The 25,491-nt window shown below is 44.6% G+C and overlaps 1 protein-coding gene across 1 annotated transcript in view; it reads right to left on the bottom strand.

Annotated features, from left to right (window-relative positions):
• Positions 1-25,491, bottom strand: part of LOC128699148 (pikachurin) — a 563,751-nt gene that overhangs the window by 298,902 nt on the left and 239,358 nt on the right. The gene's annotated exons all lie outside the window — the stretch shown is intronic.

Raw genomic sequence — 25,491 nt, 5'->3', positions numbered from 1 at the left:
ATCTCACCCACTCAGACTATCTCACCCATTCAGACTATCTCACCCACTCAGACTATCTCACCCACTCAGACTATCTCACCCACTCAGACTATCTCACCCACTCAGACTATCTCTCCCACTCAGACTATCTCACCCACTCAGACTATCTCTCCCGCTCAGACTATCTCACCCACTCAGACTATCTCACCCACTCAGACTATCTCACCCACTCAGACTATCTCTCCCACTCAGACTATCTCACCCACTCAGACTATCTCTCCCACTCAGACTATCTCACCCACTCAGACTATCTCTCCCACTCAGACTATCTCTCCCACTCAGACTATCTCTCCCACCCACCGAATCATTCATCATCTCTCCGTTCTCTTCTTTTAACGTTAATGAGAAAATTCCATTCTCTATCTCATCAGCATATCTCTCAAACGAAAGCTTGGTGAGAGAGAGGGTTCTCTCTCTCTCTCTCTCTCTCTCTCTCTCTCTCTCTCTCTCTCTCTCTCTCTCTCTCTCTCTCTCTCTCTCTCTCTCATTTTGGATTAATTTTCTTTCTTTAAATTTCCTTCTTTCTTTCGTTTTGTCTTTATTTCCCTTCATTCTTTCGTACTATATTATTTTCTTTTTTATATATACTTTTTTCTTTCTTTCATTCCTAATTTTTTTCTTTTTTTTTGCTTGTTTCGTTCCTTTTTTCTTTTATTTGTGTTTTTTCTATCTTCCTTTCTTTCTTCTGTTTTTTCTTTCTTTGTTTTCTTTTTGTTTTTCTTCTTTCTATTGTCTTTCCTTTCTTTCTTCTTTCTATCGTCTTTCCTTTCTTTCTTCTTTCTTTCAGTTTGTCTTTATTTCTATCTTCCTTCCTTCTTTTCTTTCTTTAGTTCTGTGAGGGAAAAGTAGGTGTAAGTGGGGTTAAGGTTGTTCGGGCAACCAGGAACCATTAGCGAGTTACGTTGCGCGCGCACACACCCCCCCCTCTCTGGCGGGCTGGGGCAAAACTAGTTCCTGGTGTCCGATTTGTTAAAGTTTCTACTCCTGGTAATATTGACCTTACCTGGTGTGGATTGAAGTTTGGAGAGTCACTTCGCCTCCACTCTTCTCCTAATCAGGTAGGGTGATCTACCAGGAGTATTACTGTTTGTTCTTTTCTAGTGTTTGCTGGTTACCAGTAATGATTTTGGCCTTTATCATTCTTTTTCTTTCTTAAATGTTATATTATCATGACTATGGGTAACCAGTTTTATTTTCTCTTATTTGTCAGCTCTGTTCCTGGCGTGGTCTTCCAGGATAGACGCCAGATAAAGGGGCAAGACGTGTGTTAATAATACTTATTAACATTATTCTACAACTACCGGCCCTTACCTATTCTACTTGTGCTCCATCCAAGTGGTAGGAGATTCCAGAACATCGGATTACCATCTTCCCAGGATAACCTACATAAATAACATGAGAGGAACTATCCAGGGCCATACCTACTCCTACCCAACTACAAGAACTGAAGGCCATTTTTTTTATTATATTTAAATTTTAAGTAAAATTCTCAAAAATCATTTTTCTTGTTTTTCCATTATTTTCTTTTGTTCAGTAGGAAGGCGTTCCACTGACAAGTTCCATCATCGAAACTTTGCGTTTTCTTTTCTCTATCAAACCTTTTTTATTCTCTGCCTCTTCTTCCCTTATTTTTCCCTCTTCTTCTTTCTTCCTCTTGTTTTCTTCTTTCCTCTTCTTTCTTCCTCTTGTTTCCTCTTCTTTCTTTCTCTTCTTTCTTCCTCTTCTTTGTTCCTCTTCTTTCCTCTTCTTTCTTCCTTTTATTTCCTCTTCTTTCTTCCTCTTCTTTCCTTTTCTTTCTTCCTCTTCTTTCTTCCTCTTCTTTCTTCCTCTTCTTTCCTCTTCTTTCCTCTTCTTTCTTCCTCTTCTTTCTTCCTCTTCTTTCCTCTTCTTTCTTCCTCTTCTTTCTTCCTCTTCTTTCTTCCTCTTCTTTCCTCTTCTTTCTTCCTCTTCTTTCTTCCTCTTCTTTCTTCCTCTTCTTTCCTCTTCTTTCTTCCTCTTCTTTGTTCCTCTTCCTCCCACAGTTTATTATATTCGCCTTAATGACCATAACAGCTTTTTTCTTCTTGGACCTTGGCCAGGACACTCTTCTTCCGGCCCATAAGGTCCACCCGGCCCACCCGGCCCACCCGGCTCACCCGGCCCACCCGGCCCACCCGGCCCACCCGGCCCACCCGGCCCACCAAGCTACCCGGCCCACCCGGATAAGCTCCATCCTTATATCTCCCTCTTCTCCCCAGAAATATATCAGCCATCTCTCCCTCTCCATTAGTTTTATTTCTCCTATATGTCATCCAATCTCCTCTCTCTCTCTCTCTCTCTCTCTCTCTCTCTCTCTCTCTCTCTCTCTCTCTCTCTCTCTCTCTCTTCATCCCTCTCTGCCTCTCTGCATCATCTTCACTTCTCTTCTGTCCTCTTTAACATTTCATCTCACTTTTATATCTGCAACCTTGAAAGCTCCTGATGATATGTTGATTGCAACATGAAAGGCCTAGAGCTATCTATCTATCTATATATATATATATATATATATATATATATATATATATATATATATATATATATATATAAAGATATTTAGATATTTATGTATACAATATACATATACATATGGTAGGTGAATTAAGAGGAGAATAAAGGCGAGGGAAGGTATTGAGAAATATTTGAGGACGTGGAAAAGGCGGAAGAAAGAGGGAAAGTCTTCTTACATGAAAAATTGGAAGCCAGGAAGACAGGGAGAGGAGAGGAAGGGAGGAGGTAATAGGAAATGATGGTAGAGATGGAAGGAAGAGAGAAGGGATATAGAATGGGGTACAGAAAGGATGAAGAAATGGGGGTAGAATGGGGGAAGATGCAGAAGGAAGGTATACTGGAGAGAGAGAGAGAGAGGTTGAATAGGAGGAAATAGATGGTAGACAGGTTGAAAGATAAGAGGTAGAACTGAGAGAAGTAGAAAGGCAATAGAACGGGGTTGGGTGGAGGAAGGTGATAGGAATGGGAGGGAGGTGTTGGGGATGGGAAAGGAAGGAGGGGTTATGGTGAGGTGGGGTGATGCGGATTCAAGGGGTGATGGGGATGGAAGGGGTGATGGGTGTGGGAGGGGTAATGTGGATAGAGGGGTGATGGGGGATGGGAGAGGTGATGGGTGTGGGAGGGGTGCTGTGGATAGAGGGGTGATGGGAGATGGAAGGGGTGAAGGGGAGGCAAAGAGTGATGGGGGATGGGAGGGATGAAGGGGAGGCAAGGGGTAATGTGGATAGAGGGGTGATTGGGGATGGGAGGGGTGATGGGGGATGGGAGGGGTGATGGGGATGGGAGAAGTGATGGGGGATGAAAGGGGTGATGGGGGATGGGAGGGGTGATGGAAAATGGGAGGGGTGATGGGGGATGGGAGGGGCGATGGGGGATGGGAGGAGTGATGGGGGATGGGAGGGGCGATGGGGGATGGGAGGAGTGATGGGGGATGGGAGGGGCGATGGGGGATGGGAGGAGTGATGGGGGATGGGAGGGTCAACTCTGAACCTTTCCAAAAGTTTTTCGTCGATATTTTTTGGTCTTATCTCCAGTGTGGCCATTCCGCCTTTCCACTCCATCACCAGGAAGAGGAGTAGGAGGAGGAGGAGGTGGAGGAGGAGGAGGAGGAGGAGGAGGAGGAGGAGGAGGAGGAGGAGTAGGAAAAGGAGATAAATGGACGGAAAAACAAAACATGGGAGCAAAGGACTTGAGGAAGAACAAGGTAGGGAAGGTGGTATCTTGAAGAACAACCTGTATAACAGAGAACAAACGAAAAAAAAAGAGCTTGATAAAGAGAGCCATTAAAGAGAGAGAACACAATAAGGAAGGAAATTCGAAGAAGGGAGGAGTAAATAAGAGAATAACGAGCATCAAGGGAGAGGCGTGAGGAATGGTGTCTCTTTATATCTCTCCCGAAGGGAATACAACACAAAGGTCAGGCAGCGTTAATTACAATATAAAACTCCCCTTTGACTCTCCTCGACTCAGTCTTAAAGCCCCTGACGCAGAGGGTGATTAACGGAACTGTTGCTGAGTAGCAGGCAGGATAGGAATGAAGGTGGGGGCAGGCAGGATAAGAATGAAGGTGGGGGCAGGCAGGATAAGAATGAAGGTGGGGGCAGGCAGGATAGGAATGAAGGTGTGGGCAGGCAGGATAGGAATGAAGGTGGGGCAGGCAGGATAGGAATGAAGGTGTGGGCAGGCAGGATAGGAATGAAGGTGGGGCAGGCAGGATAGGAATGAAGGTGTGGGCAGGCAGGATGGGAATGAAGGTGGGGGCAGGCAGGATAGGAATGAAGGTGGGGGCAGGCAGGATAGGAATGAAGGTGTGGGCAGGCAGAATGGGAATGAAGGTGGGGGCAGGCAGGATAGGAATGAAGGTGGGGGCAGGCAGGATATGAATGAAGGTGGGGCAGGCAGGATAGGAATGAAGATGGGGCAGGCAGGATGGGAATGAAGGTGTGGGCAGGCAGGATAGGAATGAAGGTGGGGGCAGGCAGGATAGGAATGAAGGTGTGGGCAGGCAGGATAAGAATGAAGGTGGGGGCAGGCAGGATAGGAATGAAGATGTGGGCAGGCAGGATAGGAATGAAGGTGGGGCAGGCAGGATAGGAATGAAGGTGGGGGCAGGCAAGATAGGAATGAAGGTGGGGCAGGCAGGATAGGAATGAAGGTGGGGCAGGCAGGATAGGAATGAAGATGGGGCAGGCAGGATAGGAATGAAGGTGAGGGCAGGCAGGATAGGAATGAAGATGGGGCAGGCAGGACAGGAATGAAGATGGGGCAGGCAGGATAGGAATGAAGGTGAAGGTAGGCAGGATAGGAATGAAGATGGGGGCACGCAGGATAGGAATGAAGATGGGGCAGGCAGGATAGGAATGCAGATGGGGGCAGGCAGGATAGGAATGAAGATGAGGGCAGGCAGGATAGGAATGGATGTAGAGGAGAGACGCAGGGATAGTTTCTGGCGAGTTGAGGACGGCCCCATCAAAGAGGCTCGGTGGCATCATGTCGTTGGGTTATATGTTATATCTGTTAATAGCTCTGTGGGTCATCGCTTCTATGCCTCGGTCTGAGACCTGTTCTCTTAATGTCAAGAAATATATTGAAAGACACAGGAAATTCAGCGTAAGTGTATACTGAATGTAAACAGAAGTTTGGAAGATTTTCCTGACGTCTTACATGCTCACGAGACAGAAAGAAAAGATCAGTTTCTTGCCAGAGTGTAAGAAAGAGTGTACAAGGTTTCCGTTTCACTCTCCTGTGCTGGTACTTGTACTCCCAGTGTCGTGCACAGTGCTGATGTTACTGAAATGTATAAGGATAAAAGGAAACCAAAGGAGACAGCACCACAAGAAGAAAGGAAGATGGGAGACAGGAGAAGGGTGTCGACAGACCGGATAATAAACGGATTAGGTAGAAAAGTTAAAAAAAAATGGATATGAATCTCAACGTTATTCACGGGAAGAAAAAAGAAAAGTTGGCAAGAATGACAATGGAAAATGAGAATGGCAGAAAAGAATAATTCTGGGAGAAGAACGGGCCCAGCAGTCGGAAGAGGAAACGAGAAAGGTGAGATAAGAGGTGGAGAGAATGAGGTGACAGGAAGAATGACTGGCATAAAAATAGTGAGTCATCAGCTGCGTAAACAGGAACGAGAGGTAAAATATAGAAATTAGTGACGTCTTCACAAGAGACCAGACAATATTGACACGAGTATACAAAACAATCTATATAAACAGAAAAGAGGAGGAGGAGGAAAGAGGCAGTACAGTGATAATGTACATCAACTGCTTCTGGTGTCCAGTAGACCAACATACCCCGCATGAACTGGCGCTTGCTGGAGCAGTGGCTCTTAACCTATTCTGAGTGCTTCCATGTGCCCGTCCCCGAGCAGTCTAGAGTCTATAAGATTAATTTATTGTATGCGAATAGTAAAATACATCTATTTATACAGTATGGTGTGGCTAGAATCTCTCACTAGTTAACTCCTTTCATACCCTACCAAATTAACCATCCTTGGGTTCCTCATAATTAAATCCTCTATAGCGTTCTCTTAATTAATCCCCTCCATATTTCTCTTAATCCCCCTTCACGAGTCTTAAATAATCCTCTGTGCTATGCATGGTGTATGGTAAATAATATTAAATACTCACACACGACTCTTTTTTTCTAAGTAAATTATATTGACGGTTCAGACTTTACGGTGTCTAAGAGCTACCAATTTTCTGGGTCGTTGCTTCCTTTGATATTTATCTTGTTAAAGTCACTCTTACTTCCGTATGACGTAACATAAAATAGTGGTACATTTTGCATTATCTAAACGTAGCAATATGTAAATCTGTGGAGTGGTGAGGGAGAGAGGATATGCGTCTCTCAGTGGTTGGTTATAGAATTAATTACATTAGATTTTGCCTCAGGGGCAGCTAGTTTATTGTGTACCTCATATACATCTTGTGGACGGTAGTGCATAAACATATAGATACACAAAAGTCCAAGAAACTAGGCCCCCAAAAGGGGGGTTAATAGGAATACATCTGGATTTAAATTTACAATTGTCTTACCTGTTGCAAGAAACAACTTGGGAAATTTGCTTAATAAGCCAAGTATCTTATTAGTTGATGGAAGACTGAGGATCAATCTCTTGACAGATAACATAAGATTTCTAACTACCTCATCTTGTGTATGTAATTCTTCACACTCTCTCCTTGTATTGCATTGATAAAGCCACTGGTTGGCGAAACGTCTATAAATAAAGATACCCAGATGTTGCACATGTGTCTAATTCTCCAATAACAGAGTAACAATAGTCTGATCAGTTACACGACACAAGTTATCAAAAGCGAAGTAATGTTTTAATTAAATAATCTCACTCATCAAGCTTATGAAAAAAGCTTGAGTTATGGTTAATTTTCCTTCAGCTTGCAGTGGGATGGAATTGTTATATATTAAATCAACACTTGATTAAAAAAAAACCAATAATTTTTGGAAACGTTCCAAGTGAATATCCCAGCGTTCGTATGTACAAGTCAAAGTTCGTAAGTTGCAATCTGAATTCGTAAGTGAGGACGTTCGTAACGCAGATATTAGTAACTCAGAGGCCTCTTACATCGTAAATAACGAAGTAAAAGCTTCAGTATAGGCCAGCAGCATGCTGAAAAACATTAATAAGATTCAAAATATTTAATTAGACTCACCACAAAACTGAACCACTGAAACGAGACCGAAACACTGAAACGAGACCGAAACACCGAAACGAGACCGAAACACTGAAACGAGACCGAAACACACAAATATTGTTCTCATTAGCTATCACAGATTACCTCAAGGGACACAAATCGGTACACAAAACCGCTAATTTTTCTCTACAATGTGAAGTTGATTTTCCAATTCAGTGCAGCAGGACCGAAGTGTAATCGCATTCGCAAATTAAAGGGACATTGAGGACACACAGTGTTAGCGTCCTGGTTTAAATGGCCAGCCAAACACACCTATAAATGATCAGCAGTTTTTCGTGATTTCAAGAGGAATTATTGGCGATTTTTTTTAAATAATTTGAGACGTGAACTTACACACACACACACACACACACACACACACACACACACACACACACACACACACACACACACACACACACACACACACACACACACACACACATATATATATATATATATATATATATATATATATATATATATATATATATATATATATCACATCTTTACCAATAAAATAATTCAACTCTAAAAGAGGGAGAGTCAAAGCATCTGGAGTTCCATTAGCAGATTACATTTTAATAAAGATAACACCAGTAGAAAATAATCCCAGAGTAATTATTTACCAACGAGTGAATAACTTCCGCCAGAAATAACTATTCAGATAAATTATTTTTTCTTCTAATGGTTTTCTTCGTCTGATTACGTAATGCGTGGGGATACATGACGTGGGGATACATGACGTGGGGATACATGACGTGGGGATACATGACGTGGGGATACATGACGTGGGGATACATGACGTGGGGATACATGACGTGGGGATACATGACGTGGGGATACATGACGTGGGGATACATGACGTGGGGATACATGACGTGGGGATACATCACGTGGGGATACATGACGTGGGGATGCATGACGTGGGGATACATGACGTGGGGATACATGGCGTGGGGATACATGACCTAGGGATACATGACGTGGGGATACATGGCGTGGGGATACATGACGTTGTGATACATGACGTGGGGATACATGACGTGTGGATACATGACGTGGGGATACATCACGTGGGGATACATCACGTGGGGATACATCACGTGGGGATACATGACGTGGGGATACATGACGTGGGATACATGGCGTGGGGATACATGACGTGGGGATACATGACGTGGGGATACATGGCGTTGGGATACATGACGTGGGATACATGACGTGTGGATACATGACGTGGGGATACATGACGTGGGGATACATGACGTGGGGATACATGACGTGGGGATACATGACGTAAGGATACATGACGTGGGGATGCATTGACGTGGGGATACATGACTTGGGGATACATTGACGTGGGGATACATGACTTGGTGATACATGACGTTAGGATACATGTCAGAAATGTAGGATGCGTCCTTGGTGACTGTTGTTGCTATTATTATTATTATTATTATTATTATTGTTGTTGTTTTTGCTGTTCTTGTTGTTTGTTGTTGTTTGTATTGTTGCTGTTATTGTTGTTCTTGCTGCTGTTGTTGTTGCTCTTGTTGCTGTTCCTGCCGTTGTTGTTGTTGCTGAAATTATTGTTTGTTATTGCTGTTAGAGCTGTTGTCGATGTTTTATTGTTGCTGTTAGTCTTCTTGTTATTGTTACTGTTTTGGCTGTTGTCGCCGCTGCTGGTGCTGCAGCTGTTGTTTGCGCCAACTGGGGCCATGGCCCTAATAACAACAGCCGCTGCGGATCTAACACATGGCTCAGGAAAAGCATTTTTAGACGAAACAAAAAAATAACAACAACATCTTCAGCCGCAACAAAAGCAACAATATCTTCAGACAACAACATCATGATCCTTAGACGCAATAATAACAGCAACAGTAGCCACAACAATAGCATATTCAGACGGAACGAAAACAGCAGCAGCAGCAGCGTCACCAGACGCAACTATATCTTCCTCAGACGCAACAGCAGCAGCAGCGTCACTAGACGCAACTATATCTTCCTCAGACGCAACAGCAGCAGCAGCGTCACTAGACGCAACTATATCTTCCTCAGATGCAACAGCATTAGCAGCGTCACTACACGCAACAGCAGCAGCATCAGCAGCGTCACTAGACGCAACAACATCCTCCTCAGACGCAACAACAGCAGCAGCGTCACTAGACGCAACAACATCTTTCTCAAACGCAACAGCAGCATCAGCAGCGTCACTAGACGCAACAACAACAGCATCAGCAGCGCCACTAGACGCAACAACAACAGCATCAGCAGCGTCACTAGACGCAACAACATCCTCCTCAGACGCAACAACAGCATCAGCAGCGTCACTAGACGCAACAACAACAGCATCAGCAGCGTCACTAGACGCAACAACAACAGCATCAGCAGCGTCACTAGACGCAACAACAACAGCATCAGCAGCGTCACTAGACGCAACAACAACAGCATCAGCAGCGTCACTAGACGCAACAACAACAGCATCAGCAGCGTCACTAGACGCAACAACAACAGCATCAGCAGCGTCACTAGACGCAACAACATCCTCCTCAGACGCAACAACAGCATCAGCAGCGTCACTAGACGCAACAACATCCTCCTCAGACGCAACAACAGCATCAGCAGCGTCACTAGACGCAACAACATCCTCCTCAGACACAGCAGCAGCAGCGTCTAGAGACGCAGTATAAATCACACACAAAACATCCTCACAATTAATTCTCAGTCTCGACAAGCTCGGCGCTCCGACAATTTAACGTCATCTGTCGGACGCAAATGAACAAGTTACGACGCATTTCACTTGCAAATGAGCGGGACACGGAGTGGCACGGGGTGACACGTTGTGACACGTCCTGCCGTGTCTTTACCGGTTGTAAATAGACACGCAAAAGAATAGAGGAACTTAATAACGATGTTTCGCTCAATGATATCTCGCTCAGGTGAGGACTTTACAGGTCTGTCTAACGCCTGTCTACCACCTATGTAATACCTGTCGACCACCTAACACCTAATACCTATGCAACACCTAACACCAAGCTGGTGACAACGTAGACCACCACCACCAAAACCACCACAGCCACAGCCACCACAACCACCAAAACTGCAATCACCACCATAACCATCACCACCACCACCACCACCATCACCACAACCACCACCACCACTACCACAACCACCATCACCACCACCACCACAACCACCACCACCACAACCACCACCACCACCACCTCTACAACCACCACCTCCACCACAACCACCACCACCACAACCATAATCACCACCACCATAACCACAATCACCACCACCACAACCACAATCACCACCACCACAACCCCAATCACGATCACCGCAACCACCACCACAACCACAATCACCACCACCACAACCCCCGCTACACCAAACATTCCCTAAACTCACCTTTCCGCCACACTAATAAAGCAAGGGTAACAAATTAACTCATTTTACGGCAGTCTGACAATGTAATCAACTCTCTCGCTGTTAATACCACTTCTATTATTAATTACCTCATCAGAATCATCAATTTCAACTTAAACCCGGCATCAACACTCATAGAATCACTCACAATTACACAAATCGGCACGCGAATCACCTTAAAACTATCAACAATCCCAATCATGAATCACGACGCGGTAAATAATAATCACAATTGCCCAAATCACCATACAATTCACGGGAAAACTAATAGCAATCACGACACAAAATCAACCCACAAATCACCGTATCACTATTAAAAACCAAACAAATCAGAACGCAAATCAGAGTAGAAGATTTATCAGTCATGATCCCACAAATCATATAGGTGAATTATACCTCGTACAGGTACTGTTAGGTGAGTAATATCTAGCACACATAGTGCTAGGTGACTTCATCTAGGAGGCTACACTATATTCTCAGTGTTAAACAGACCAAAGCTTCACTTTATGAACACTCAGACATCTTGTAAGTTTCAAGTCAATACGCTGAGGTATTCTTGATATATATATATATATATATATATATATATATATATATATATATATATATATATATATATATATATATATATATATGCAATAAGATCACAGTAAAGAGGTGATATCAGAATATGCAAAACAACCACCGTGAAAGAATAGTGAAATTCCAACTTTACACATTATCAAGGAGCTATGTTAATGTGAGAAGTCCCGAAAGAGCTTGGAATTTCACTATTCTTTCACAGTGGTTGTTTTGCATATGTGTGTGTGTGTATGTGTGTGTGTGTATGTGTGTGTGTGTTTGTGTGTGTGTGTGTGTGTGTGTGTGTGTGTGTGTGTGTGTGTGTGTGTGTGTGTGTTCCTAAAATCGCGGGTCATTAAATTGGGATTTGCGAACGGTGTTCGCTAAGCCTCTCAAAGCTGGTTCGTCAAAATCGGCAGCTCCGTGACGAGTCCCCATTAAATCGGCTCTGAATAATACTGTTTCAGCATTTCCTGAGGTCCCTAGCAGCGTTACTAGCAGTGGCTGCTGTTTTACCAAACAGCAGGAGTTGGTCTCATTGCTTACCTGGAGTCGATTTTGGAGGTAGGTACATGGCCCTGGTAGCCCTCTCATGGTAGCTCTCTGTCTGGCCAGGACTCTTGCATGCCTTATGCAATTTTGTCTCTCGAAGCTTTCTTTGCTCCTCTCTCTCTCTTTCTGCTTCTAATCTCTAACACTTCCTTCTTCATCCCCTTCCTTACCTCTCCCGGCATTTCTCAGCCTCCCTCCCTTCCTTCCTCACATCTTCTCCTCCTCCTCTTTGCATTGCTCATTCCCCTCCCTAATCCCCCCAGGACCCTGTAAGCACACAGCCGGGACCACAACACCAGCACCGCTGCTGCTGCTGCCTCTCACAGCCTCCCTCCCTACACCAGCACCGCTGCTGCTGCTGCCTCTCACAGCCTCCCTTCCTACACCACGCTACTCTTATGTGCTACCATGTACTTTCATGTGATCTAATGCACTGTCATGTACTTCCTCTCGATTTCTCCCTCTATCTCTCCCTCCCTGGCCTGGCTCACTCCATCAACTTCTTCAAAGTTAAGGCAAACTTGTTTCTCCCTCCCACTTACGTAATTATCCTTCACGTCTTCTCCATCTTCTCATTCCCTTTCTCTCTCACCCACTCCCTACCTCATATCCTTCCCTCTCCTCCCCTCCAAGATCACCCACTTCCCCCTCACTGTCCCTCTGCCAGACAACCTATTTCCTCTCTCATCTTCCATACATATATTACTCCTTGTACTCCTTTCTCACTGCATCCCCTCATCTTCCAGTTATCTCCTTTCCCCTTACCCCATCCCTTTCACCGCAACAACCCCTCACGACCTCCTCCTCCCCTCCTACCCTTCAGATGACACGTCCCTCCCCTCTTTCTTAGTCATTGTCGCCTTCCCTCATTCACCCATTCTCTCTCTCCTCATTTCTTCCCCTCACTCTTCTTCCCTCACCCCTCACTACCTCCTACTTCCACGCTGTTAAACCAATTTGAAACTTTCGCTAAAGGGGTATTAGGGGGGTTTCTATGTGGGTTTCTCAGCCTCACCCGACCCACACCCACACACAAACACACCCACAACCTATGCCCACACGCCCACAGTCACACATCCCACCCAAACATCGTTATAACGAATTCTTAATCTCTCTCTCTCTCTCTCTCTCTCTCTCTCTCTCTCTCTCTCTCTCTCTCTCTCTCTCTCTCTCTCTCTCTCTCTCTCTCTCTCTCTCTCTCTCTGTGTCTCTGTCTCTGTCTCTGTCTCTGTCTCTGTCTCTTTCTCTCTCTCTCTCTCTCTCTCTCTCTCTCTCTCTCTCTGTCTCTGTCTCTGTCTCTGTCTCTTTGTCTCTCTCTCTCTCTCTCTCTCTCTCTCTCTCTCTCTGTCTCTCTCTCTCTCTCTCTCTCTCTCTCTCTCTCTCTCTCTCTCTCTCTCTCTCTCTCTCTCATACACGCTTCACTACACACAAACGAGATGCCATTGATTGTTAATGTCTCTAATAGTCCCCTTACAAATGGCTCTTAACAGTGCACACAGATGATGGTGCCCACAAGTAGTGGTGCACAGAGGTGGTGGTGCACAGAGGTGGCTTCGCACACATAAACACCTATAATATACCTGGGAGAGTTTAAGAGACTATTTCTTTTCTCGCAACCCAGTTTGATTGCCTGGTCAATCAGGCTGTTGGTGTTGGCATCCCGCTGGTCCACATAGTAACCACAGCTTGGTTCATCTGGCAGCTGGTGGATTTAACGATCCAGTTTCCTCATGAAAACTTCCACACTTGTTTCAGCTATATTTCTGATTTCTGCTGATAGCAGATTGAAGAGTCTTGGACCAAGGGTGTTGATACAATGTTCTCGTTACGTGTTCATGACGTCCCTGTGTTTTTTTTTTTCAGGGTTAATTGTATACTCTCAATCTAGTGCCTCGTTTTGCCTACATCTTTTTCATCACACTCCCCACAACGTATGATATAATTTGTTTAATTCATATTAAATCGAAATAATAAACATAGAAGCAAAACAGGCATGGGCTATAGGAACATCCAGCCCTTCGAAGAAGTGTCCCTTGTCCTATAATGGACAAGGGACAAGGGACAAGGGACAAGGGACAAGGGACGAGGCACTATACTCAACAAAGAAAATGTTGGTTCTGCCATACAACCATAACTTACTTGATATTCCCTCTATATTAAAGAATTTCGAAATAAAAGTTATATTAAAAAATCTTCATATAGAAACTCCGGCACAAAAATTGCTGGTGGTTGTGTCAACAAGATTCATGGTACAAAATGCAATAAATTTTAATTTGGGTATACATGAAAAAGTCTTGCAACAAAGATTACAGCAAGATAAATAGAGCATTAGAACTGAGCAGGACTCTAATGTTCTCTTTATTCAAATGAATTTTTTTAACCGCCTATTTATTTATTTTCAAAAAGCCTAGAAAGCTGCACATAGTTGAACAAAATGTAACAGAATCAAACTTTATATATATATATATATATATATATATATATATATATATATATATATATATATATGAATATATATATATATATATATATATATATATATATATATATATATATATATATATATATATATATATATATATATATATATATTTTTTGAGGAATTGTTAAATGTTGATGAAGATAGGGAAGCTGTGATTTCGTGTATAGGGCAAGGAGGAATAACATCTTGTAGGAGTGAGGAAGAGCCAGTTGTGAGTGTGAGGGAAGTTCGTGAGGCAGTAGGTAAAATGAAAGGGGGTAAGGCAGCCGGGATTGATGGGATAAAGATAGAAATGTTAAAAGCAGGTGGGGATATAGTTTTGGAGTGGTTGGTGCAATTGTTTAATAAATGTATGGAAGAGGGTAAGGTACCTAGGGATTGGCAGAGAGCATGCATAGTTCCTTTGTATAAAGGCAAAGGGGATAAAAGAGAGTGCAAAAATTATAGGGGGATAAGTCTGTTGAGTGTACCTGGTAAAGTGTATGGTAGAGTTATAATTGAAAGAATTAAGAGTAAGACGGAGAATAGGATAGCAGATGAACAAGGAGGCTTTAGGAAAGGTAGGGGGTGTGTGGACCAGGTGTTTACAGTGAAACATATAAGTGAACAGTATTTAGATAAGGCTAAAGAGGTCTTTGTGGCATTTATGGATTTGGAAAAGGCGTATGACAGGGTGGATAGGGGGGCAATGTGGCAGATGTTGCAAGTGTATGGTGTAGGAGGTAGGTTACTGAAAGCAGTGAAGAGTTTTTACGAGGATAGTGAGGCTCAAGTTAGAGTATGTAGGAAAGAGGGAAATTTTTTCCCAGTAAAAGTAGGCTTTAGACAAGGATGTGTGATGTCACCGTGGTTGTTTAATATATTTATAGATGGGGTTGTAAGAGAAGTAAATGCGAGGGTCTTGGCAAGAGGCGTGGAGTTAAAAGATAAAGAATCACACACAAAGTGGGAGTTGTCACAGCTGCTCTTTGCTGATGACACTGTGCTCTTGGGAGATTCTGAAGAGAAGTTGCAGAGATTGGTGGATGAATTTGGTAGGGTGTGCAAAAGAAGAAAATTAAAGGTGAATACAGGAAAGAGTAAGGTTATGAGGATAACAAAAAGATTAGGTGATGAAAGATTGAATATCAGATTGGAGGGAGAGAGTATGGAGGAGGTGAACGTATTCAGATATTTGGGAGTGGACGTGTCAGCGGATGGGTCTATGAAAGATGAGGTGAATCATAGAATTGATGAGGGAAAAAGAGTGAGTGGTGCACTTAGGAGTCTGTGGAGACAAAGAACTTTGTCCTTGGAGGCAAAGAGGGGAATGTATGAGAGTATAGTTTTACCAACGCTCTTATATGGGTGTGAAGCGTGGGTGATGAATGTTGCAGCGAGGAGAAGGCTGGAGGCAGTGGAGATGTCATGTCTGAGGGCAATGTGTGGTGTGAATATAATGCAGAGAATTCGTAGTTTGGAAGTTAGGAGGAGGTGCGGGATTACCAAAACTGTTGTCCAGAGGGCTGAGGAAGGGTTGTTGAGGTGGTTCGGACATGTAGAGAGAATGGAGCGAAACAGAATGACTTCAAGAGTGTATCAGTCTGTAGTGGAAGGAAGGCGGGGTAGGGGTCGGCCTAGGAAGGGTTGGAGGGAGGGGGTAAAGGAGGTTTTGTGTGCGAGGGGCTTGGACTTCCAGCAGGCATGCTTGAGCGTGTTTGATAGGAGTGAATGGAGACAAATGGTTTTTAATACTTGACGTGCTGTTGGAGTGTGAGCAAAGTAACATTTATGAAGGGATTCAGGGAAACCGGCAGGCCGGACTTGAGTCCTGGAGATGGGAAGTACAGTGCCTGCACTCTGAAGGAGGGGTGTTAATGTTGCAGTTTAAAAACTGTAGTGTAAAGCACCCTTCTGGCAAGACAGTGATGGAGTGAATGATGGTGAAAGTTTTTCTTTTTCGGGCCACCCTGCCTTGGTGGGAATCGGCCGGTGTGATAATAAAAAATAATAAAAAAAATATATATATACATATATATATATATATATATGTGTGTGTGTGTGTGTGTGTGTGTGTGTGTGTGTGTGTGTGTGTGTGTGTGTGCCTGCCTGTGTGTGTACTCACCTAGTTGTGGTTGCAGGGGCCGAGTCACAGCTCCTGGCCCCTCCTCTGCACTGGCCGCTACTAGGTGTGTGTGTATGCGTGTGTTTTACAACATTAATGTAGGCAGGGAATTTACTAGACACATTTACCAGGTTAGCTGTTTTTCGGAGCCTTTAAGGGCGCTTTTAGTATGCAGCAGCGTTTCAGAAGTGCCTTAATGGATATCATCATTTTCTTGCCCAGTCTTGTATCGAAGGTTCTGGCTGGGGCGACAGGGGCAGGGGAGGGGGGGGGTAATCTTGATGCGAGGAAGTGGAATTACACTTTTTCTCTCCCCTTCCTGATTAACCCCCATTCTCCGGGACGTTTTATGACCCCTATGGGTTCAACGCTTTCACATACGTATTGTCATACTACTTCTACCAGTAATAATAATAATAATATTAATAATAATAATAATAATAATAATAATAATAATAATAATAATAACTGTAATAATAATAACAACAATAATAATAATAATAATAATAATAATAATAATAATAATAATAATAATAATAATGTAACCTGAGTCAAGTATTTCATAAACAAAAGCAGCAGGAGAAGCAACAACAACGACAGTAATAACAGCAGCAGTATTAACAAAGACAAGAACAACAACAGCGGCAGCAACTGCAGGATCAAAAGTCCTTCAGGAGAGAACTGGAAGGCAATAACATAGTGTTGAGAGAGGCAGAAAGCACTCGGGATCCGCCTCAAAAGATCCTCCTTTAATACAATCAGATCCTCCGTCAGAGGATTTGATCGTCTTTGATCGGGTTTAAAAGCAGAGAAATGCAAAGAATTTTCAAGAGGCGACAGAGGACCAATCAGGAAGCGCGTCACAAAGGTTATTGCTTCCACAGGTTAGATTCGTCAGGAAACACGATTAAAGTCCCCCTCTTGAGGCGGGTCTCATGAGCATCGGCTAGTGGGAGTCTTTGGTCACATGACCGAGGTCTTACGGTCGAGCTTTTGTTTTTCTTTTATCGGTTCACCCCTCCCCCCTCCCTTTCCCCCCTTTCGGTAATTAAAGTCGACATCGGTCAGCAACACTTCCCGATTGGTTGATCCCTTCAGTCCAACGTCAACCTTCTTATCTAGGTCAAACACAGGGACTGATTCCCCCAGTGTTGCGACTCTCTTGCAACTCTTTTATCCACTCTTAATTCCTGCTTCAACAACAATCATTACGTCTCTCAGCTACTCCAACTCTTCTGTCTACCCCTCAACTTTAGTATCAATCCCAAACTCTTCCATCTACCCTTAAGGAAAGGGTGAAACTTTCCCTTTCAATCCACCTGTTACCTTCACAAGGGAGGAGATGAAAGCGGAACTAATCAGCAGGTGAAGGAGAGGCACCAAAAGGCTGGGAGGGAGGGAGGGAGGTAGGAAAGAGGGAGGGTGGGAAGAGGAAGGGAGGGAAGAGGAAGGGAGGGAAGAGGGAGGGAGGGAAGACGAAGGGAGGGAAGAGGGAGGGAGAAGAGCAAAGCATAGAGGTATATGGAGAAAGGTGAAAGATTAAGGAAGAAGGGGAAGAGGAAGTTGAAGGAAGACAGACGTAGGAAGGAGGAGAAGGAGAAGGAGGAGGAGGAGGAGAAGGAGGAGGAGGAGGAGGAGGAGGAGGAGGAGGAGGAGAAGGAGGAGGAGGAGGAGGAGGAGGAGGAAGAGTATTATCCTGAGTAGGTAATTAGACCTAAACATCCGCCAGAGAGCATCAGATCTCCTGCAAAGCAATTTGCTTAGGACGTCAGGATCTCATCCTTCCAATTCCGGCGCAGAATTTACAAGGGAAGTGGTTGGTAATTCCACTCAGTGGCAGCAGTAAGAGCAGAAGCAGAAGGCAGAGTTATCAGCCAAAAGGAACTTGGAGAAAGCGGCTTTATCAGCTCAAAGGAACTTGGAGAAGTTCATGCACTTTGGAATAACTTGTGCTAGAAGTTCACCTCCACAGCCGTATTTTCTATAGGGGAAAAATGTTTTTGAAATAAAACCTACGATCAGCAGCTTAAAGTTAATGATATTCACCCACAGTAGCTGCTGTCAGCAAGATGGCACCCTAAGTCAACATCTACCAGTTGTCTAACTGTTAGTTTACCTGATATTTGCCTGTTTAGGGTTCCTGAGATCACTGATCTCCAAGGCCCTGTTCTAGGTCAGAGACTTTAAATAGTGGAGAGTCAGAAATCAGCTGAGTTTTGAAGAGATGAGATGAATGATCAGAGATGATTTAAATGTCTCCTTCATACACGCACCTGGTTAACACATGACAGTCCATAGTCTGGATAGTCATTGCTAGTTCTTCTCGGCAGACAGACAGCCTCGCTGTGGACTTCCAGGTCTTCACTAGGATACTGTGAATAGGTCTTGGAATATGAGGAAAGAAAGGGGAAGCCAGACTGATGAGGGGACAGAAGCGAAGGGACGAGGGGAGAAATGAGGGAGAAACAAATGAGAACAGGGGATGAATGAGGAGGAAGGGATAAATAGAGGTATGGAATGAATGAGGGAGGGGAGGAATATGTGAAGGAATGGGAAAAAAAAGCTGGAGGAGAAGAAAAGGAAACGGAAAGAGGGGATAAGAAAACAGGAGGAGAGGAAAAGGAAACGGGAAAGGAAAGAATTGAAAACAGGAAAGGAAGGGACAGAATTTTGTTGGTGGTTTATGAGGGAGGAAAATGGTTTTATGAGGGAGAAATGGTGGTGAGGGACAAATGTTGGGGGTGGAAAAAATGTTGATGTGGGAGAAATGTTGGCGAGGAAAAAAATGTTGGTGGGGGAGAAAATGTTTGTGGGGAAAAAAATGTTGTTGAGGGGGAAAAAATACCGGTGAGGGGAAAAAGTTGGTGAGGGAGAAATGTTAGTGAGGAAAAAAAAGCGTCGATGTGGGGAAAATAATTTAGAAAAATGAATCAATTAATATTCTTTCTTAAGCAACAATGGCGGGGAAAAATTGACGTCGTCTGAGTAAAAAAAGGCCCTGAGAATGTGTATTGTTTGCGTTAGAAAAATGAAGCTGGCGGGGGAGAAAAATTACTCTGCTGAGGGGAATATTATGTTATTTAGGGAAAATATTTACGTGGTAAGGGAAATAATACCTGCCCTTCCCTGCAGGGTTGGCAGGTCACTAGTAGGGAAGGGCAGGTCACTAGTAGGGGAGGGCAGGTCACTAGTAGGGGAGGGCAGGTCACTAGTAGGGGAGGGCAGTTCACTAGTAGGGGAGGGCAGGTCACCAGCAGTGGAGGGCGGGTCACAAGCAGTGGGCAGGTCACCAGCAGAGGAGGGCAGGTCACCAGCAGTAGAGGGCAGGTCACCAGCAGTAGTGGGCAGGTCACCAGCAGAGGAGGGCAGGTCACCAACAGTGGAGGGCAGGTCGCCAGCAGCGGAGGGCGGGTCACAAGCAGTGGGCAGGTCACCAGCAGAGAAGGGCAGGTCACCGGCAGAGGAGGGCAGGTCACCAGCAGTGGAGAGCAGGTCATAAGCAGAGGGCAGGTCACCAGCAGAGGAGGGCAGGTCACTAGCAGTGGAGGGCAGGTCACCAGCAGAGGAGGGCAGGTCACCAGCAGAGGAGGGCAGGTCACTAGCAGTGGAGGGCAGGTCACCAGTAAAGGAGGGCAGGTCACCAGCAGTGGAAGACAGGACACGAGCATAGGAAGGCAGGTAACCAGCAGAGGAGGGCAGGTCACCAGCAAAGGAGGGTAAGCAGATTACAGCTTGCTAGAGGAAAGAAATTGTGAGAACAGCATGCAGTCAGGCAGGCTGGTAGGCAGGCAGGCAGGCAGGCAGGCAGGCAGGCAGGCAGGCAGGCAGGCAGTCAGGCAGGCAGGCAGGCAGGCAGGCAGACTGGCTGGCTGGTAGGCAGGCAGGCTGGTAGGCAGGCTGGTAGGCAGGCGGTTAGGCAGGCAGGCTAATAGGCAGGCAGTCAGGCAGGCAGGCAGGCTGGCTGGCTGGTAGGCAGGCAGGCTGGCTGGCTGGTAGGCAGGCAGGCTGGTAGACAGGCAGGCAGGCAGGCAAGCAGGCAGGCCGCTAGGAACTAGAGGTGTGTCACTATTGATCAGGAACCCAGCAGCAGCTGCTGCTGCTACAGCAGGTACATAACCCCCCCACACACACACACCAATCCCCGAGTCTTCTACTTCTACTGTTACAGTTATCTGTCTGCTGCAGCTGCTGTTTCTCTGCTGTTTTCTGCTGTAGCAATTATAGTTCCGTCCCTACTACACCAGCTGTTTCTCTGCTGCTGCTGTTGCTGCTACTATTATTACTACTATTAATATTACTACTACTGCCACTGCTGATACTGTGACTACTACTACTGCTATTACTACTACTACCACTGTTATTACTACTGCTACTACTACTGCTGATAGTACGACTACTACTACTACTATTACTACTACTGCTACAATGGCTCAATTCAATGGATCAACATCCCTTCATCTGCGTCACCGCAATGCCCTTGCAAGGAAGACGTAGGAGTCTCAGTAGGAAGACTTAAGAATCTCAGCAGGAAGACGTATGAGTCTCAGTAGGAAGACATAAGAGTCTCAGTAAGACGACGTAGGAGTCTAAGACGACATAGAAGTCCATGTAGGAAGACTTAAGAGTCTCAGTAGTAAGTAGTAGGAGTCTCAGTAAAAAGACGTAGGAGTATCAGTAGGAAGACGAAGGAGTATAAGTACGAAGACGTAGGAGTATCAGTAGGAAGATTTAGGAGTATCAGTAGGAAGATGTAGGAGTATCATTACGAAGACGTAGGAGTATCAGTAGGAAGACGTAGGAAGTATCAGTAGGAGGATATAGGAGTCTCAGTAGGAAGACTTAGGAATTTTCCTAGGATTGAGAATGAGAGGAGAGAAGGGGTAATGGGAAAGAGGGTAAAGGAGAGGGGAGAGAGCTCTCTTCCACCCCATCCCACCATCTACTCACCCCAACCATCTACCCACCACAACAACCAACCCCCATCCCCCCTTCCAGGGATGGTTGAGATAGAGCACACACACCATCGAATGTCGTATGGACGCAGAAAGGGACGAAAGAGAGAAGGCACGCAGTAAGAACGACAAATAAAGCAATATAGAGAAGATCAGAAAACCACAGTGAAGATAACTAAAGAGACCAGTTATTCCATGTGGTTCACATACTGAGAGGTTCAAGGTTCTGTCATCGGCTCGAGCGAAAACATTGAACAGGTTCTCTTACACCTGTTGTTCCTGTTCACCAAGCAGTACATACGTACCTGGGTGTTAGTCGACTGTTGTGGGTCGTATCTTGTTTTTTTTTTTGTATACCTTAGATAGTGCTGGTCCTTGAAGTGAACTGAAGTATGATAACAGCTCTTGGCTTGTAAATTCAACTGAGAAGAAAATGAGGGATATAAATGGAATAAGAAGAGTGACATTATGTACAAGTAGGCAAAGGACGATGCGTTAAAGAGAGATATAGCATAAAGTTCGATGGCTGGTGAGGACATGAGATAAGTGCATTCGTTTAGGGCACCTTCATTGAAGACGTTTCGGTCCTGGCACTTGATCACTTCAAATATATGAAGAGTATCGTGACGGTGATAAAATATCGTTGGGAATGGAGCTCGACAGACATGAGTCTTTTCAGTATAGTGACCCCGGTTACTGGTTCCTGAAGGAGAGTGGGAGATAACACAAGAGGGCTACCATTAATAGCCCGGTGGCAAAGGCAGCTCTATTCCGAGGGCTGGGCGCATTTTCCACAGTACGAATGGTGTGTCAGTTAGATATACATGCTTGCCGCTGACCTACAAAGGCGGGAGCACACCGCATCATCGGCTCAAGATTGTGTGTAGGATGGAGTTAGTCGTATCGAACTCAACAAATTCGTCTGTTACCTTCCTCTCACTCATACGGAAGTCGTAGGGAGTAGCAGAGGCGTGGGTGTATCAGGAGTCAGGGTTGTATCTCTGGTATCTTAGGTCTGGTATTCTCACTAGTTTGAGGCTGTCAACTTCAAAAACTACTAGAACCATCCCCAGCACTCAGGCAGAACCTGAGCACTTGTACGACTCAGGAGATTCTTCGGAGGTCTGCTCTGTTCTGTGAGCAGCATAAGAGAAGACAGACTATATATAGAGGCAGGAGTAGAACTGGTAGTGATAGTATCAACTGGCAGTACTACTACTACTGCTACTAGTAATAGTAGTAGTAGTAGCAGCAGTGCGTAAAGAACTCCGGAAGTAGGTGACGATCAGTAAAGCTCCAAGGTTTCTTCGTCTCTTTAAATATGGCTTCCGGTAAATCAGTTTAAAAACTTGCCAACGCAAGAGACGTCCCTCGGCGAGTGCGTGTATGATTCTTGCGTGAGTTTCCTTTCATTATCCCCAACAGAAACCTTGTCTCACTGACTACAGAGAAGGGTGTATACTCCTGTTCCCTTAGGACGAACTTTTTATTCCAAAGATCTCTACCTGAAGCGGTGGCAATAGTGGCGAATCGAATATTATTTTCGGTAAGTGTCTGATTGACATGTGTAGCTACGACACTTGTAAAGTAACCCTAGATTGGATTCTGTACATCTGGCGACCGGTGAATAGTGTACATCTGACGGCTAATAGATTGTGTGGAATTATTTGAACTTAGCGTCTGTAAACCTGGATAGAATGAGGAGGGACGAAGGGGAAGGGGGAGTGAAGAAGAGTCAATGTCTGTCCTCGGGAAGAATCTTGTGACCATCCACCTACAGCAGCACCATAACCACTATGAGTAGGAATAGTAGCAGCACCAGTAGCAATAGCAGCAGCAGCAGCAGCAGCACCACCACCACCACTACCACCACCACCACCACCACCAGCATCTGCAAAAATTTCTGGCGTAAAGCAACGAGGGCAAGACCACAAAGCCAGGATTTTAAATTCAGATGTGTCAGAGATTACGGCTACTTAGAGGAAGAGAGAGAGAGAGAGATAGAGAGAGAGAGAGAGCGAGAGAGAGAGAGAGAGAGAGAGAGAGAGAGAGAGAGAGAGAGAGAGAGAGAGAGAGAGAGAGAGAGAGAGAGAGAGAGAGAGAGAGAGAGAGAGAGAGAGAGAGAGAGAGAGAGAGAGAGAGAGAGAGAGAAACCGGTCTACTGGAGCACATCTCGCCACACTTCTCAAAGATTCTGTCTTTTAAAGAATCAAGGGAATTTAAAAATGCTTCGAGGGTACCTGATTTGCATATTAAAACTATCTTTTGTTGGCACAATTTTTTTTCTCACCAGAGCTTCTGCACTTCCGGAGACGTTAAAGTTTCTAGAGAATAATTACACGTCTTCTTGTCCTCTTAAACGCTTCTTTGTCCTCTTGCACTCTCGCTTGTCCTCTCTCTGTCTCTCTCTAATACACACACGCACACACACGCTATGAATTAATAATATTTACATATTTTAACAGTCTATGTACAAGGAAAAGTGTGTATCTCACATTTTATCGGTAAGTGTGTATATTACTTGAATTTTAAAAAAAACATATGGCAAAAATAGTGGTTTTAGCTAGCCATTGGGGTTAAAGCCGAGGCCACTGAGACGCTCTGAGACGAAGCCAAGGTCACTGGTGATGTTGTTATTTTCATCTCTGGAAGATGCTATCAGGGTTTTGTACGATTCTGCAGGTTCAGGTGTTGTGTAGGTCGTGCAGGTTCAGGTGTTGTGTAGGTCGTGCAGGTTCAGGTGTTGTGTAGGTCGTGCAGGTTCAGGTGTTGTGTAGGTCGTGCAGGTTCAGGTGTTGTGTAGGTCGTGCAGGTTCAGGTGTTGTGTAGGTCGTGCAGGTCCAGGTGTTGTGTAGGTTCTGCAGGCCCAGGATAGATGTTTGGGAAGGGGGCTGAAGGAAAGGAAGAAAGAATTATGGGAAGAGGATAAAACGCAAGGGTGAAATGAAGGGATAGGAGAAGGAGGAAATGAAAGAAAACAGGATGGTAGAATGAATGAATAACTGACTGACTGAATGAATGAATGAATAATAATAATAATAACAATAATAATAATAATAATAATAATAATAATAATAATAATAATAATAATAATAATAATAATAATAATAATAATAATAACTTGCCCTCTAATTTTCCCTTCCTCTCCTTTACTAAGCCTTGTCTGTCTGTCTGTTTGTCTGTCTGTCTCTCTCTCGTTCTCTCTCTCTCTCTCTCTCTCTCTCTCTCTCTCTCTCTCTCTCTCTCTCTCTCTCTCTCTCTCTCTCTCTCTCTGTCTCTCTCTCTCTCTCTCTCTCTCTCTCTCTCTCTCTCTCTCTCTCTCTCTCTCTCTCTCTCTCTCTCTCTCTCTCTCTCTCTCTCTCTCTCTCCTCTTCTATTCTCCTTTCCTCAACCCCTGTCTTCCTTCCTCTCATCCTTTTATCTCCTCAATACATCTTTAGCCAACTCTTTTCTTCCTTTTCTTCTTCGCACTCATCTTAATTACGGTTCTATGTTTCCACATACTGTCTTTGTCTTCCTAAACATTCTTTATGCTTCTCCCTGTCTCTTTGTGTTTCTTCTGTCTAACATTCCCTCCCTGTCACTCCGAAATACGATATGTACTCTCTCTACACACATCACACTCCTGTGTATGTGTGTGTGTGTGTGTGTGTGTGTGTGTGTACTCACCTAGTTACTCACTTAGTGTTGTGGTTGCAGGGGCGAGTCACAGCTCCTGGCCCCACCTCTTCACTGGCCGCTTCTAGATCACTCTTCCTGCTCCATGAGAGTCATCATTCCTCTTCCTAAAGTTATATATGGATCCTGCCTCCACTACATCACTTCCCAGACTATTCCACTTCCTGACAACTCTGTGACTGAAGAAATACTTCCTAACATCCCTGCGATTCATCTGAGGCTTCATCTTCCAACTGTGACCCCTTGTTGCTGTGTTCCATTTCTGGAACATCTTGTCTCTGACCACCTTGTCGATTCCTCTCAGTATGTTAAATGTCGTTATCATATCCCCCATATCTCTCCTGTCCTCCAATGTCTTAAGATCGATTTCCCTTAATCTCTCTTCGTAGAACATGCCTCTTAGCTCCGAACCTCTGCACTTTCTCTAGTTTCCTTAAGTGCTTGCCTAAGTGTAGG

The sequence above is a fragment of the Cherax quadricarinatus genome, chromosome 54 (genome assembly GCF_038502225.1).
Source record: "Cherax quadricarinatus isolate ZL_2023a chromosome 54, ASM3850222v1, whole genome shotgun sequence".
NCBI classification, from domain to species: Eukaryota; Metazoa; Arthropoda; class Malacostraca; order Decapoda; family Parastacidae; genus Cherax; species Cherax quadricarinatus.
The sequence above is the reverse complement of the archived record's forward strand: the minus strand, read 5'-3'. Positions and strand labels throughout refer to the sequence as shown.